Raw genomic sequence first — 14,888 nt, forward strand, 5'->3', positions numbered from 1 at the left:
TTTCCATTTTGTTCTGTGATTATATGAGACAGAGAGATACATGTATAATATATACATATTTTTTAAAAAGATTTATTTATTATTTACTTATTTATTTTTGGCTGTGTTGGGTCTTAGTTGCGGCACATGGGATCTTCATTGAGGCACGCAGGATCTTTCCTTGCGACGCGTGGGCTTCTCTCTAGTTGTGGCGTGCGGGTTTTCTCTTCTCTAGGTGTGGTGTGCGGGCTCCAGGGCGCATGGACTCTGTAGTTGGGGCTCGCGGGCTCAGTTGCCCTGCGGCATGTTGGATCTTGGTTCCCTGACCAGGGATTGAACCTGCCTCCCCTGCTTTGGAAGGCGGATTCTTTACCACTGGACCACCAGGGAAGTCCCTGTATTTTAAATAATACAGTTTAGTATTCTTTTTTCACTTAATGTTGAGAAAATTGTTCCATGTCATCAGATAGTTAATGGCTGTAAAACACACAAATTATTTAACTACACTTCTATTGTTGGTTTCTAGGTTATTTCAGATATTTGCTGCTGTAAATTCTGAAATATTTTGTTTATTTCCTTAGGAAACTTCTTTCCTTAGGGTTTAATTAATGAACATTATTATTTATTCCCTAAGATTCAATAAATGAATATTTTACCAGGTAGTCTTTTGGAGAGGTGGTACAGTCCCCTCAGCAAGGCTGTTATTCCTCTGGACTTGCCTAATGTGGGACATCACGATTTTCTTTCATCTTTACCAATTTCATAGATGAAAAATGTTATTTTTGTATAACATCTCTAATGTGTACTTCATATGTATAATACGTATGAAGTGCTGTGTAGCTTTTGGGTATCATATGTATTTGTTAACTAACTGTAAAGTAAAAAGTAGAAGTAAATAAAATTTATGTAAAAATAAGTTAGTACAGTTTGAGCCACATCAATACTGTTTTAATTTCTGAAATGTTAGAAGGCAATGAAAATTTCAAAGGACGTGCTTTTTCTAGTTTGCATTGTCATGTGTGTAAGGCTTTGTAGCGTCTGCTGATGAGTCCACTTTGAGTTTTGATGTGGCGTTAACTATTTTGAGGCTCAGAAAATTGTTGGGTTACAGCTACTAAGAATCTTTTTCACCCATGGCTGAAAATCATCTGTGGAAAATATAGTTTGCTAAGAAATAGTTTGGGGCTTCCCTGATGGCTCAGTGGTTAAGAATCCGCCTGCCAATGCAGGGGACACAGGTTCAAGCCCTGGTCCGGGAAGATCCCACACGCTGCGGAGCAACTAAGCCCGTGTGCCACAACTACTGAGCTTGCGCTCTAGAGCCCACGAGCCACAACTGCTGAGCCCGCATGCCACAACTACTGAAGCCCGCGTGCCTAGAGCCCATGCTCCACAACAAGAGAAGCCACAGCAATGAGAAACCCATGTGCCACAACAAAGAGTAGCCCCTGCTCGCTGCAACTAGAGAAAGCCTGTGCGCAGCAACGAAGACCCAAAGCAGCCAAAAATAAATAAATAAAATTAAATTAAAAAAAAAAAAAGAGTGCATGATGCATGTAAAGCTTTAGAACTATTTATTGAGCACCTAATAAATGCTCAATAAATATTAATTATAAAAAAAAAAAAAGAAATAGTTTGGTGGAATCAGAGTCATAGAGGCAGTGGCCAACCTAACAGAGCAAATTGCTTGAGAGACATTTATATTTGACATGTTAATTACAGATTCTTCGTATTTGTTTGTATTAGGAATGTACTCAAAGAACTCCTAATTAGACATTGTTTTTTGTTAACTTGATTTGTGTATTTGAAAGCAATAAGTAGCATTTCTTTTTTTCTTTAATGTTTTAAAATTATTACAATTCATAAGTTAAGGAAGACATTATTTGGGCTGATCTTCAAACTAGTCTGCCCTTTCTGAAACGTGAGGCAATCTCTTATGAATTAAAGAGCATTTATGATTTTCATTATACAAATAACATGTCTTTAGCACTGCTCCTGGATCTGCTCCATTTGACCTAATTATGAAATGAAGTGGTCCTTTATCTAACCATAGTTTTATGCCCATAGAAACTATTGTAGTTTTATTTCCCTAGAAACTTCTTTATGTACATAGCTGAGAACTTGAGTGTAGGCTAGAAAGTCTGTATTCTTAAAGTCTGAGTCCTAAAACTCATGTACTTTTCTTAAAAGTATACTTCTGAAGCTTCTAGGAACATAGTCACCTGACTTTACTAAGTCACCTAACTTTACTAACAGGTTTGGTTGTAGCTCATAGCAGATTAAAGGAGGTGCATTACACATAAGTGGAGGAAGGTGCTGCTAGAGCTGAACACACCAACAACCGTAAGAAAGAGAAGGAAATATAGTATTAAAACTTAGTACCCTGGAGCCATTTAGTATAGCAGCATTTGGCCTTACATACTTCATTAGGGCTGGGTGACATAATTTTTTTTTTTTAATTTTTTTAAAATTCCCTTTTTTTTTAAAGTTTTTAATTTTATTTATTTATTTATTTATTTATTTATTTATTTATTTACTTATTTATTTATGGCTGTGTTGGGTCTTCGTTTCTGTGCGAGGGCTTTCTCTAGTTGTGGCAAGTGGGGGCCACTCTTCATCGCGGTGCACAGGCCTCTCATTATCGTGGCCTCTCTTGTTGCGGAGCACAGGCTCCAGACGCGCAGGCTCAGTAATTGTGGCTCACGGGCCTAGTTGCTCCGTGGCATGTGGGATCTTCCCAGACCAGGGCTCGAACCCGTGTCCCCTGCATTGGCAGGCAGATTCTCAACCACTGCGCCACCAGGGAAGCCCCCTGGGTGACATGATTTTTCATAGAAAAATACAGTGGTGTTCTCAGTCATCAAAAAGGTTAAATTCACATGTCTTGTGTTTGGCTGTGCTAGGAGTTCATGCTCTAAAATTATTATTTCTTCCTTTCTTCTCGTCTTTTCCAATATTTATATCTCATTTTTTTCCATATTGACCATTGATTAAGTTATTTTTATAGTGGCTTTTATTTAAGTATAAAGTATATATGTCTTTTTAAAACTTTTTTTCATAAATAAAATAAAAAGATTTTATTTTTTTAAATTTATTTATTTGGCTGCATCGGGTCTTAGCTGCGGCACGCGGGATCTTCCTTGTGGCATGCAGGATCCTTCGTTGTGGCGTGCGGGCTTTTTGTTTCAGCGTGTGGGCTCTTTGTTGTAGCGTGCAGGCTTCTCTCTAGCTGTGGCACAAGGGCTCCAGAGTGCACAGGTTCCGTAGTTGCGGCGCATGGGCTTAGTTGCCTCGCGGCATTTGGGATCTTAGTTTCCCAAACAGGGATCGAATCCGTATCCCTTGCATTGGAAGGCAAACTCTTAACCACTGAACCACCAGGGAAGTCCCTAAAGTATGTATATCTCAATCTTAGTTTTAGGGTTTAAAAGGATAAACTTCAATTCTCTAGCAAATTCATCTATTCAAGACATAATTTCCTAATCATTAGACTAATGAGGGGTTATTATGCTTAAAGAGATTTATATCTGTGCACAGGTACAGTTTGGCATATAAAACTGGATATACTTATTTTTAGAAGTATTTGGTTAGACAGAATTGTGGTTGGTAGAGGCATGAGTAGATTAGAAGGTGGAACAAGATAAAGGCTAATTATGAAAAAGAGTAGAAATGTTAGGTAAGTATGAGTGATAGTTGGGAAGGAGAAAATTACTTTCAAGATAAATAGGCTAATAATTTTATTCTTGGAATATTCATTAAAAGGAAGTTTTTCATTTTATATTTTAATGTCACATTCTCCCTAGGCTTTTTTTTTTTTAACATCTTTATTGGAGTATAATTGCTTTACAATGTTGTGTTAGTTTTCCCTAGGCATTTTGTAAATATTCTAGATATTGTCCTTTAGTTTTTAAGAGTAGAGATGTTCTATAACTGATAAAAATGATTTTTGATTATTAACAGGTGGTATAAAAGGAAGAGCGGCAAGTGAAACCCAGTTATCTTTTGAGTAACAGCATTTTTCCTGTTCTAGAATTATAAAACATTGTTTTAGAGACAGACTTTTATGTAGCCAAATGTACAAAATTATTCTAAAATAATTTCACTACACTGTCTTGATAATTGAATTTGGCCCAGGCTCATGGGAATCCTGTGGTGTGTGTACGTTTGGCTTCTGAGCAAGTTACTAGAGGAGAGTTAAATACTTTACAAAGCAAAGCTAAAATACGGATTTTTGGGTGTTGTTTTGTTTGCTTCTTTGTAGTGGGCCTACCAATTGTTTCTTTTCTCATTATGCCTTTCTTGGCTTTAAAGAAGAAACACTCTTCTTACTCACTGCTTTTACTGTTTCCAAGTGAAATCCATATGTATATCTCTTATTTTGGTATAATGGTGTTTAATACAGAGTTAACAGCACTTTTTCTCCTTTGAGGCCGTGGGAGGCTATTTCCTCCTCTACTTCTCTCAAGCACTATCTTTGTGGTGTTTTCACTGGGTTTCAATTAAGGGGCTATTTACCAGAGACTACTACTGCTGCAAATAGACCCAGAAGACTTAATGGATTTTTGTGAATTCGTAAGGAGTCACAGGAAGGAAAGGAGAAATTTCTGGGTCTGTCTGCAATAGTAACAAATATAAACTCACAAACAAGCCAGAACAAATTCAAGGTTTTTTTTTCAGGATTCTGTTTGTTTTGTGTGGGGGTGCAAGAAGAACAGGAGAAAGTCATTGGCCCTCTGTGTGGATATCAGGAGAGGTCCCTCAACAGGTTATGGTTGTCTTTGTCTACTAATTTTCCTTACCTAGTTACCTCCTCCTCCTGCTTTGAAGCTGTTTTATGGGGAGAAAAAGGACAAGGGGAAAGAGCACTCTGTGGGTTGCCCCATATCTCTGATCAATGTTGTTTTTCTGTGTTGGTCATTCTTATTTTACCAATAAAGAAATTAAGGCATAGTCAGAGGTTACTATTTCCCTTAATTCTTTCTTCATTGCTTTATCATTGAAACCTTTTATGAGTCCATGTGTTTCCCCTACCCTTGGGTTTGTGAAATTATCCTAACTTCCTTCTTTACAGAGACGGTGCCTTGAGATAGTAGTCATTTAGTGGTTAGTGGTTTCAGCCTGATTCCCTTCATTGACAGTTTGCGATAATGGGACTGCATTGGTTTTGATCATAAAATACACTTCTGGCTGATTTCTGAAAGCCACAAAGAGTGGGATGTGTTTCTATACCTTTGAAATTAAAACTGCAAGCATGGCAGACATTAGGATGACTGTTAAATTTGGCTGCGCATTGAAATTTACCAACATTCTGAAACAACTACATGAGAGAATGGCTGACAAGAGATAAGTAGCATATTTGTATGAATAATTTTTCAACCAAGGATGATGGTATTCATTTTGTTGCATAAGTAATGTTATGAAAATAATTTAAAATAAAAAGAAAGTGAAAACATCATCCTAACAGATCATTTATTTTCCATTCTTGCAGTTGTGTTTGACTAAAAATATAATTTTTTTATTTAGTAATAATGTCATAAATACATATTTATAGTCTATGAAGCCATATTTTAAAAATTAGGGATATTGGGAACGTTTTAGGGGTCTTGGAGATGGGTGGCAAAGACTGGAAGGTAATACTTCCTTATAGTTGTTTGGTAAAGGACACCCCTTAGGAAGGAACTTTGAAAGGGTGAAAGAGAAGAATCAGGAAATGAAGTCATTTTAGAACCCTAGTGTAACAGTATCTTACATTTATTATCAGTTAATAATAGGTGTGTACATTTATTATACTTTATTTCCAGTGACGTAGGAAACTATCTTTAAAAGAAAAAATTTTCCTACTATTAAACGTGTACAAATGATGGATTTATTTATTTATTTTAAAATTTTATTTATTTATTTATTTGGCTTTGCCAGGTCTTAGTTGCAGCACGTGGGATCTTTTTAGTTGCGTTATGTGGGATCTTTTAGTTGTGGCATGCGGGATCCAGTTCCCTGACCAGGGATGGAACCTGGGCCCCTGGCATTGGGAGCACCAAGTCTTAAGAGCTGGACAACCATGGAAGTCCCTGGATTTATTTTTTTAAAAAAGCTTAATAAAAACATGGTTGAGCTGACAAAAAAACTAAGATAAGAAACAAAAAGAGAGCCCAAATGCAGAGGTGTTTGCAAGCACTTAATTATTGTTGCCCTAGGGCATCTGCTAGTTCCTGATGACTTTTTTTTTAATATATATATATTTAAATTTTAATTAATTAATTAATTAATTTTTGGCTGCTTTGGATCTTCGTTGCTGTGTGCTGGCTTTCTCTAGTTGCAGCGAGCGGCAGCTACTCTTCTCTGCAGTGCGCAGCCTTCTTATTGCGGTGGCTTCTCTTATTGCGGAGCACGGGCTCTAGGTGCGTGGGCTTCAGTAGTTGTGGCACACAGGCTCAGTAGTTGTGGCTTGCGGACTTTAGAGTGCAGTCTCAGTAGTTGCGGCGTGTGGGCTTAGTTGCTCCGTGGCATGTGGGATCTTCCCGGACCAGGGCTCGAACCCGTGTCCCCTGCATTGGCAGGTGGATTCTTAACCACTGCACCACCAGGGAAGCCCGCTTGATAACTTGTATAGTCAGTTTTTAAGAGGTACTCATGAAACTCAGGAGACAAGAATAGAAGCTATGCATTAGGGAGTCAGGCTAGAGATCTACCTTCCTAAAACCAGAACCCACAAAAGGCTATATCCCCACTGGGAAAAGGAGATAGAGAAAAAAAAAATGACCCTAGCAAAGAGAGTCAGAAAACTTATCCTTCTTAGCGTTAGCTATGCATAGAGGGAGAACGAGGTTTTTCCTGAATATTTATAATTAGAAATATGTCCTCATAGAGGTTTAGGACCCCACTACCTGTGTGTTTTCAAAAAAAAAAAAATCTTTAAGCTGAGATTCGTTTTGAATGATTACAGTTTACTTGGTATTGTGCCCAGACAAAGACAGAAGTGAATTCAAATCCCTTTTAGAGGAACATCCTCTCGAAGTCCTCAAAGAATTGCCAAAGATATTAATCCAGAGAGCTTGAGCTCCTGTAAAAAACCACAAGGCACATGAGGAAATGGTCACCATGAGCAAAACAAAATACCAAAATCAGACTCACAAAGGTTTCAGGTATTATCTTACTGGATACTGAATATAAAAATAAATGTGCTGGGACTTCCCTGGTGGTCCAGTGTTAAAGAATCCATCTTCCAATTCAGGGGACGTGGGTTCGATCCCTGATCAGGGAACTAAGATCCCACATGCCGCGGGGCAACTAAGCCCGTGTGCCACAACTACTGAGCCTGCATGCCTCAACTAGAGAGAGAAAACCTGCACGCCACAACTAGAGAGAAGCCCATGGTGCCGCAACGAAAGATCTCGCATGCCGCAACGAAGACCCAACACAGCCCAAAATTAAGAAAAAATTAACTAATTAATTAAAAACAAATAAATAAATAAATGTGCTTTCCTTTTGCCACTGTGGCCGCAGCCATGAGTATGCTCAGGTTTCAGAAGAGGTTTGCCTCCAGTGTCCTCTGCTGTGGCAAAAAGAAGGTCTGGTTGGACCCCAATGAGACTAACAAAATTGGCAATGCCAACTCCCGTCAGCAGATCCGGAAGCTGATCAAACATGGGCTGATCATCCGGAAGCCTGTGACTGTCCCTTACAGGGCTTGATGCTGGAAAAGCACCTTGGCCCACCAAAGGGCAGGCATATGGGCATCGGTAAGCGAAAGGGTACTGCCAATGCTTGAATGCCCGAGAAGGTAACCTGGATGAGGAGGATGAGAATTCTGCGCTGGCTGCTCAAAAGATACAGTGAATCTAAGAAGATTGACCGCCACATGTATCACAGCCTGTACATGAAAGTGAAGGGTAACATGTTTAAAAACACGCAGATTCTCATGGAACATATCCACAAGCTGAAGGCAGACAAAGTTTGCAAGAAACTTCTGGCGGACCAGGCTGAGGCCTGAGGTTTAAGATCAAGGAAGCACTGCAAGCACTGTGAAGAGTGGCTTCAGGCCAGGAAGGAGGAAGTCATCAAGACTCTGTCCAGGGAATTCCCTGGCGGTCCAGGGCTTAAGACTCCGTGCTTGCAATGCAGGGGGCGCAGGTTCAATCCCTGGTGGGGGAACTAAAATCCCACATGCCAAGCAGTGTGGCCAAAAAAAAGACTGTCCAAGGAGGAAGAGACCAAGAAATAAAGTTCTCCCACTCTTCTGTGTACATAGTGGCCTTGGCAATTACATAGATCACTCATTCAATAAAAAACAAGCCTTTATCTGCCTACCCCCCAGCCAAATGTGCTTAATATATCTGAAGAAACAAATGGGAGAAATGAAAGTATGACTCAGGAACAAGGGATTGTCCAAAATAATTAGAATCTAGAAACAAAAAATAAAATAATTAAAATCATAAATTGAAGGGCAGGTTTAACAGCATATTGACTTGAAAAGAGAATTAGTGAAGTGGGAGATAGATCTGAAGAAATAATTAGGAATGCTGTACAGGGAGAGAAAAGAGAAAATATCAGTAAGACACAGGAGAAGGACTGAAAAGGTCTGAAGTACACCTGTGGTAAGCTGAATAATGGCCCCCCTAAAGGCATAGAACATATTCAAGTTTCATAAATATTCTGTGAGAGCTTGAAAAGAATGTGCATTTTCTGGTTTGTTGAGGGCAGTGGTAGTTAAGAGGGGAGAAGAGCCTCAGAAATTGAAAACTGTCAGTGGTTTAACATTAGCATACATAGCCTTGTGCAGTTTGACCTTTGACAGCTGTCAGCAGGCAGTACTGTCCCTTCATGTTTCCTTTGCTTTAACCTTAATAAACTAATTACAACTCCCTCATCAGACTAGATCAGTGGTTCTAAAACTTTAACGTATATCAGAATCATCTGGACGGTTTGTTAAAACACAGCTTGCTGGGCCCTCCCTCCAGAATTTCTAATTTAGTGCAACTGGGTGGGGCTTCAAATTTTCCATTTTTAACAAATTCCCAGGTGATGTTGATGCTACTCACCTAAGGACCATGCTTTGAGAACCACTGTAGAGACTACTTATCTTGACTCCAATCCTTTGTACCTGCTATTATTTTCCTGCAACTATCGATACTTTTCTTTTCCCATCTTATACTTTTTTTCAGCAGCCCCCCAGTTTAAATCTGTTTCTTCTTGGAAGTATTTTTAACCACCAAGTTGTCAGATGTCTCTTGTCTATGCTTCCTTATACTCACAAATACCTTTTGCACATCTGTAAGAATCCTATTCATGCTCTTTTAAAAGCATTAAGAGTTATGTTTTGTGTTTGTATCCCCAGAGTCTTTGTACCTGGTATATAAAAAGCAGTCAATAAATACTTGTTAATAAATAAATGGGCTCTTGCCATCCATATTTTGATTGTGTTATGTAGGAAGAAACAATTATGGAAATTTATCTAAGACTATGTATAACACAGTGTTTAAAAAAATTATACATTGTATATTCAGAAATATACAGTTAAATACACTTTGGGAAGGTAACCTGAGTTTGGAAAGGTTCGTTCCTTTTGTCTTCCTGCCATTTCATGTCATTTGCTGGAACATAAGGGTACAGGAATAAAGATGGTGAAATGAGAAATGGACTATTGCAATGGATTTAATAAGGACAAAATAAAGAATTAGGCCAGTGGTTTTTCCTTAATTCATTGTATCAGTCTGAAAGCAGAATTACTAGGATATATTGTATGTTATTAAGGGATTTGACTGTACAATTGTGGGAGCTGGTCAAACAGTCTGTAAAGCTTTGAGTCTGTAGCTAGAGCTTGAAGTTCAAAGGCAGGTAGTTGGTAAGAGAAGATGAGAAGTTGGAAGCCATGAGCGCAAGCTAGAACTGACAAAGGCAGACTAGAATGCTTATCAGTTGCCACTGCCTTCAAGCTTGCTGATGTAGTAATCCTGCAGGAGAAGCTAGGCATTCTTACTTAAGGAGCTAACGAGTACTTGGCCCAAGAGAAAGAGAAGCTGAAGGTGGATCCAAAGGAAGGTGGAGTCATTGTAGACCTGGGCTGCTTGCATACACCAACAGAGTGAGCTAGCAGATAAGTGACAAGATGTGTGAAAGCAGTAAAAGCACCTAGCCCAGCCTTCTGAGTGTAAAAACCAAAATGTCTGCTGCTTCACTTCCACTCTCCAGATCCTGGATGAAAATGTCTTTTGTGGCTCAACCACAAGGGAAGAGAAAAAGGGAAACGTTTCTGAGAAAACTTTTTATCCTAGCTAAGTTGACACATTACAGAAGCCATCACACACTTTAGAGATATGTATATACACTAAGTAAAATTTTCGGTACTTTTCTATCACAGTGATTTTCTTTTTTTTAAAAGGAGGGAGGTTCTTTTTTTTTTTTATTTTTTTATTTATTTATTTTTGGCTGTGTTGGGTCTTCGTTTCTGTGCAAGGGCTTTCTCTAGTTGTGGAGAGCGGGGGCCACTCTTCATCGCGGTGCGCGGGCCTCTCACTATCGCGGCCTCTCTTGTTGCGGAGCACAGGCTCCAGACGCGCAGGCTCAGTAATTGTGGCTCACGGGCCTAGTTGCTCTGCGGCATGTGGGATCTTCCCAGACCAGGGCTCGAACCCGTGTCCCCTGCATTGGCAGGCAGATTCTCAACCGCTGTGCCACCAGGGAAGCCCTATCACAGTGATTTTCTAACTTCAGTGCAAAAGAATCATCTGGGGAGCTTATTAAAATGCAGACCTATGAGCCTTGCACCAAGATTCTAAATTAAGCGGGTCAGGAGTTGGGGGCCAAAAATATTTGTTTTTATAAAGAATAGCAAAGGCGTGGAATTTTTGAACCACACTTAGAAAAATGTTGATAACAAATATTAGAGTAATGATTCTCTAGCTGCATATTTTAAAAATAGCAGGATATTTTATTAAAACCTTATTAAATCAGGATATCAAGAGGCATGGGTTCTGGTTTTGTGTAGTTTTATATTTTACTAGCGATTCTGCTGTGCAGCCACAACTGAGAACCAGTGTTTTGTAGCAATAAGGGGTTCAAAGAAAATACTCAAATAAAAAGGGTAGGGACCTAGTAAGTGGGTTTGAGATTGGTCTGTATTTGTTTTGCATAGTGATGTTTAATGAATTAGTGAAGACTGTATTTGATCAAAGTATCCTTTCCGCCATAGTCACACTTGATTCTAGATGTAAACTAGATTACACTAGCTGTAGCAGCAGCTCTTGGAGAATGGAGTCTGGGGGCTTACCATATTCTGTCGTCTAATCCTCTTTAGTGATATTGGTGTGAATTAACAAAAATAGATGAGTACAGCTAGAAGTTTGAGTTAAACTTTGTCCTATTCAATCCTGTTTTCTTTCAAAACTAGGAAAATATGTCAGAGTCTTGCTGACACAAACTGATCATGTGCTATGAATATTTCAGCCTTCTAACCTTTATTCAACTTCAAGTTTTAGATGCTGTAGGCTTAATCTTAATTAACAGGTCTGATTTTAATAGCAGTGCAAGTACAAAGTGGAAATTAAGATTCGTTAACCTGTTAATCAGTTTACAGATTCACACTACTAATTTAATTTCAGATACTGGTTTTCAGTAAACTATGTAATCGTATTCAGAATTGTTATAGAGATTTTCTTTGAAATATGCATAGATACTCTGTGACCCTTAAAAAGAAAAAAATGAAATATACTGACAGGAAACAAGTCCAAGATATATTAAGTTACCAAAAACAAAAAAACACCAAAGCTCTGAAACTTTTGGTTTGTATAGTAATTTTTTTTTAATATTTATTTATTTATTTGGTTGCATTGGGTCTTAGTTGCAGCAGGCGGGCTCCTTAGTTGTGGCTCGCTGGCTTCTTAGTTGCGGCATGTGAGCTCCTTGGTTGTGGCAGGTGGGCTCCTTAGTTGTGGCTTGCAGGCTCCTTATTTGTGGCTTGCTGGCTCCTTAGTTGTGGCATGCAAACTCTTAGTTGCAGCATGCATGTGGGATCTAGTTCCCGGACGAGTGATCGAACCCAGGCTCCCTGCATTGGGAGTGTGGAGTCTTAACCACTGCACCACCAGGGAAGTCCCTGCTTTGTGTAGTATTATCCCATTTCCTTCCTTCCTTCCTTCCTTCTTTCTTTCTTTCTTTCTTTCTTTCTCTTTCTTTCTTTCTTTCTTTCTTTCTTTCTTTCTTTCTTTCTTTCTCTTTCTTTCTCTCTCTTTCTTTCTCTCTTTCTCTCTTTCTTTTCTTTCTCTCTTTCTTTCTCTCTCTCTCTCTTTCTCTCTCTCTCTCTCTCCCTCTCTTTTCTCTCCCCCCTTCCTTCCTCCCTTCCTTCCTTCCTTCTTTCTTCCCTCCCCTCCCCTTCCTTGCTGTATGGCATGTAGAATCTTAATTCCCCGACCAGGGATGGAACCTGCACCCCCTGCAATGGAAACATGGAGTCTTAACCACTGAACTGCCAGGGAAGTCCCTCCCATTTCTTTATTTCACTTCAAAAACTGTACATGTTAAACAATGTTATATGGTTAATTGATTTTTAACAAGGGTACTGAGACCATTTGATGGGGAAAGGACTATCTTTTCAACAAATGATGATGGGAAAACTTGATATACATACACAAAAGAATGAAGCTGAACCCTTACTTACACTATACACAAAAATTAACTAAAAATGGATCAAAGACCTAAAGTTGAGAGCTAAAACTATAAAACTCTTAGAAGAGTGCATTGGGGAAAAGCTTCATGATATTGGATTTGGCAACAATTTTATAGATATGACATCAATAAGCAACAAAAGAAAAAACAGATAAATTGGGCTTCATCAAAATTAAGAACTTTGTGCATCAATGGATACTGTCAAGGAAGTGAAAAGATGACCTACAAAATGGGAAAAAAAAGTTGCAAGTCATATATCTGATAAGGGGTTCATATGTAGAATATTTATATAACTCCTAAAACTCAACAACAACCAAAAATCCCAGTTCAAAAATGAGTAAAGAACTTGAATAGACATTTCTCCAAAGAAGATACACAAATTAGCACATGAAAAGATGCTTAAAATTGTTAGTCATTAGGGAAATGTAAATTAAAACCACAATGAGATACTTCATGCCCATTAGTATGGCTGTTATCAAAAAAACAAAATAACAAGTGTTGGTGAGGATGTGAAGAAATTGGAAACCTTTTGCATTGTTGGTGGGAACATAAAATAGTATAGCTGCTGTGGAAAACAGTTTGGTGGTTTCTCAAACGGTTCAAAACAGAACTACCATATGACCCAGTAATTCACTCCTAGGTGTATATCCAGAAGAATTGACATCAGTGTCTTGAACAGATATTTGTACATTAATGTTCATAGCAGCATTAGTCATAGTAGCCAAAAGGTGGAAGCAAACCAAGTAAGTGTTCATTGACAGATAAATGGATAAACAAAAGTGGTACATACATAAAATGGAATATTATTTAGTCTTAAAAAGGAAGGAAACTCTGACACATACTATAACATGGATGGACCTTGAAAACATTATGCTTCGTGAAATAAGTCAGACACAGAAGGACAAATATTGTATGATTCCACTTATATGAGGTACCTTGAATGGGCAAATTCATAGAGACAGAAGGTGGAATGGAGGTTACCAGGGGTTGATGACAGGGGCCGGTGGGGGGAGTGGGAGGAGAGGGAATTATTGTTCAATGTATTCAGAGTTTATGTTGAGGGTGATAAAAAAGTTTTGGATATAGATAGTGATGATGGCAACACAACATTGTGAATGTATTCAATGCCTATGAGTTGTATATTTGCATATGGTTTAAATGGTATTATGTTTATTTTGCTACCATAAAAAGCAAACAAAAATGTTAGTACATGATTGGAAAGAACTTATCAGAAATCTTTGGTGGTGAGGTTTCACTTTTTACTTTGTGTAATATTTTTCTGTGAGTTCTGATTATAGAAACACATGCTTATTAGAAAAAATAATCAGAAAACAGCAAGTATATAACAAAGGTGTGTGTGTGTGTGTGTGTGTGTATATATGTATAGGAAAATTTTGTCTAGTGAATCCAAGTTGTACGGATTGTTGATCATCTCCCCAATTAAAATTTTTGGGTGGGGGGCTTCCCTGGTGGCGCAGTGGTTGAGAATCTGCCTGCTAATGCAGGGCATACGGGTTCGAGCCCTGGTCTGGGAAGATCCCACATGTCGCGGAGCAACTAGGCCCATGAGCCACGACTACTGAGCCTGCGCGTCTGGAGCCTGTGCTCCGCAACAAGAGAGGCCGCGATAGTGAGAGGCCCGCGCACCGCGATGAAGAGTGGCCCCCGCTTGCCACAACTAGAGAAAGCCCTCGCACAGAAACGAAGACACAACATAGCCAAAAATAAATAAATTAATTAATTAATTTAAAAAAGAAAAAATCTTTTTTGGGTGACTTGACTAGATGATTTTCCATAGGACAAGAGTCAGTTAAGTACCCTCACTAACAAGTTCATTGGTTATAGATATTTTCTAGTTTGTTATATCTGTATCAATTATTCTTAAGCTTCTGTTTTCATCTTGAAAAATTATTTTTAAAATGTATCAATTAAGGCATATATGCCATATCCAATACCTAATAGTCAGCTATTTAGTAGAGTTTTGTATAGGAATGTCTTTTTTTTTTTTTTTTTTTTTTAATTTTATAGCTACTTTATTTATTTATTTATTATTTATTTTTGGCTGTGTTGGGTATTCGGTTCGCGCGAGGGCTTTCTCCAGTTGCGGCAAGCGGGGGCCACTCTTCATCGCGGTGCGTGGGCCTTTCACTATCACGGCCCCTCCCGCTGCGGGGCACAGGCTCCAGACACGCAGGCTCAGCAGCTGTGGCTCACGGGCCCAGCCGCTCCGCGGCATGTGGGATCCTCCC

The 14,888-nt window shown here is 38.9% G+C and overlaps 1 protein-coding gene and 1 pseudogene across 6 annotated transcripts in view; both read left to right on the forward strand.

Annotated features, from left to right (window-relative positions):
• Positions 1 to 14,888, forward strand: part of CSNK1G1 (casein kinase 1 gamma 1) — a 200,067-nt gene that overhangs the window by 37,475 nt on the left and 147,704 nt on the right. The window lies entirely within an intron of this gene.
• Positions 7,484 to 8,200, forward strand: LOC118889651 (annotated as a pseudogene).

The sequence above is a fragment of the Balaenoptera musculus genome, chromosome 2 (assembly GCF_009873245.2).
Source record: "Balaenoptera musculus isolate JJ_BM4_2016_0621 chromosome 2, mBalMus1.pri.v3, whole genome shotgun sequence".
NCBI classification, from domain to species: Eukaryota; Metazoa; Chordata; class Mammalia; order Artiodactyla; family Balaenopteridae; genus Balaenoptera; species Balaenoptera musculus.